Source organism: Engystomops pustulosus, chromosome 7 (assembly GCF_040894005.1).
Source record: "Engystomops pustulosus chromosome 7, aEngPut4.maternal, whole genome shotgun sequence".
Classification (NCBI taxonomy): Eukaryota; Metazoa; Chordata; class Amphibia; order Anura; family Leptodactylidae; genus Engystomops; species Engystomops pustulosus.
Window position 1 is genome coordinate 80,094,752 of NC_092417.1, and position 2,920 is coordinate 80,097,671.

At 37.9% G+C, this 2,920-nt stretch overlaps 1 long non-coding RNA gene across 1 annotated transcript; it reads right to left on the minus strand.

Annotated features, from left to right (window-relative positions):
* Positions 1–1,959: 1,959 nt before the first annotated feature.
* LOC140068861 (uncharacterized) lies at positions 1,960–2,605 on the minus strand. The gene is made up of 3 exons (XR_011848599.1): positions 2,481–2,605; positions 2,205–2,260; positions 1,960–2,024 (listed from the first exon to the last, which is right to left on the minus strand). It is a non-coding gene; the product is annotated as an uncharacterized lncRNA (long non-coding RNA).
* Positions 2,606–2,920: the final 315 nt, after the last annotated feature.

Genomic DNA, 2,920 nt, shown 5'->3' on the forward strand with positions numbered 1-2,920 from the left:
CTCTGCACTGGTCTAAATACATTCATACATCTTCCCCACTGAGAAAGTATAAGGTCTTATTTACACATCTGTTTATTTTTTCAGTAAGGGATTTTCCTGTATACAGAACTTTTTTATTTTCAAAGTCAGTTTTTTCGGGAGATCAGTGATCTGAGAGCCATTCCTATCTTTTTCACGTTTGTGGATCACAGATGAGAACAGAAGTCTATGGGGCATATTTATCATATGCTGGCGCTCGTGCACCAGCGTGTGATAGCCCCTCCGTTGCATTTTCGCAGGGGCATACATCAAGAGGCTTTCGCCACGCCCCCTGGCGTGAAGTGGCGGAGAGGGCAAAAAATCGCAAGTGCTATCAATAAGCTTATTTTAGGGCATCTGCGCCACGCCAGGTCCTAATAAATATGCCACTATGGGTCCGCATGAAGAAACTGATATGCAGTGATTTCCTTTTCACTGATGAGGCTAGGGAACTTCTAACTAATGTTAAACCATCATTTTTTATACAGACGTGCAAAAAACGTAATGATGGATGCCATACGGATGTGATGAAAAAACAGATGCAGATGCAAAATAAAAACAAAACAGACACACAATGGACATGCCTGCGTGAATAAGCCCTAAGAATTATTTAAAAATAGAATTTTTTTATTTAAGCAAATTTTGTTACTTGGTCTACACAGGCTAAGCTAACTGGACATTTTTGCAAAACTTCACACACTCTAATGAGGGTCCTAAATCATTGACATACACCTTAGGGCATACTTTATGGAGGAATTCAAAACACATTCATGAAAACATTGATACTGAATCAGCTTGTATATTCAGCGAAGATAAATGACAATGGCTGCTATTACTTGAGGTCCACTATGAATACTGCTTCATAAGTGGGAGAATGTTTAACTCATGAATTTCATTTCTGTTGGCTCCACTGTGGTGTAATACACAGAGAACTGTTTTCACATGGGGTGTAAATGTAAGTTCATGATGTAATGCAAAATCGATTACCAATCAACCCTCTCTTTCTCCCACAACCATGTCATTTATAGTTCTTCTTTTCTCTTACATGGCAAAGGGTGCTTGGCACCATTACCACATGTGACTGCTACCATTGTCCTACATGGTTAAATAATCATTAAGTTATTAAATATCTTAGGTTCTGTTTTACTTTTATCACTGCAGTCGACAGACAATGCTGTGATAAAAGAGTTAACACGATGACGAACACCAGATGTTTATAGGATGAGAAAATCATCTCATTTACAAATTACGACCCCTCCTGGAATGAAGGTCGCAGGCAAGTGAAAAAATTAATTGGCCATTTTAAACAAATTAAACAAGGATATTATTTTTGCCTCTTCAGGATAATATTCAAAACAGAATGATGTATTTTTTACAATGTATTTATAATTACATTACTATCAAATTTACTGAGCTGTAATTGTAAAACACAGTCATGAATCATCATTACTGCTATTGGGCTGTGACAAAAACTGAGCCGTGATATATAGGGTGGTCCTTTCTCCTATGATCACAAAAAAATAAAGCATTATCTCTGAGTCGTACAGATTTCACTGATGGGTATAGCAGTACCATGAACCCCCTTAAACAGCATAAGTTGGCAGAATTCTTTCTTGTGTTTCACTTCTATTAGCTTTGAATGTATACAGTTTCCATATACTGATTACATTTTATGGCTTCCTTGAGCAGAGAAACAGATGGAATAATGTTATCACCAAATATTCATTTGTACGGCAATTTAAGGAAGAAAAAAAGAATAAAAAAAGGTTTCTTTTAGGAGTCTATCAGTGTCGGGCAGATAAGAACACATCAAAGGAGCCTGGAGAAAGTGCAAATCTTTATATTATGTGCTGTGTGATATGAGGGACTCCTCCATTGAAGGGAGTAGAGACCCCAATGATTGCGGGGCTGAGCCTCTATGGGAAGAAGCTGTCATGTACATGGTACCATTGAACCTGGTGTCCTCATGTTACCCTCCAGTTCTAGGCTTTCCCATTCCTTTCTCCCTAGAGGAAGTTAATTATAGGCAGAAAAAGAAAAAAATATCAAAATATAACATCACAGGAAAGTTAAGGTTAAGAGCACAAACCAACAGTCAAGGAAACTCCACAAAGTATTTTTGGACAATCAACTTAGACACGGCTCTTGAGGGTATATGTTCCACATAATTATATGAAAGGTCTCACCACTCAGGTCCAAAGTCAATTCCATTGTTTGAGACTCAGGCTTCCCCCAGGCCACTCTATAGGAAGTACAGAACGAGGTGAAGGACAAGCCAAAAACAGCCACTAAGTCACAAAGAGGTAACAACTGTATATTGAAGAAAACATTAATACACAGCAATAACACCTTGTAAAACACAAATAACACCAAAACCAAATGTCAAGTTTAAAGTTAATAAATAACAATATAGTATAATAAAATATAATTCTGTTAGAAACAGTGGGTAGGCTTGTGACTACCTGTTATCATGATTTAGGGGCTGGTTGTCAGCTGTTATAGCTCTTACTGTAGCATAAGATATACAGGTCTCGTGTGTGATCATGAAACGGTATTGTAGACTACTTCCATTCTCTTACTCATGTTAGCCAAGTAAAATAATGACTTGAGACTTTGATATGGATTTAAATGGCTACAGCAGCCAAACACTCTGCGTCAATTAAGCACCATTACCCTACCCGGTCTGTTTGTAAAACAAAAACCATAAAAATCCTCCTTTCAAAATTACTGATGAACAAAAACACTCATACCGTATGAACAAATTCTGATGGTAGAAGATAATCCTTTGCTGTCTACCCGGAATGACAGTAAGGCCTTATGCACACGAGCGTTATCTGCCGGATCAAAAATTTGTGGCCAAATCACGGCCCCTATAGAGGTCTATGGCACCAGGTCATGATGC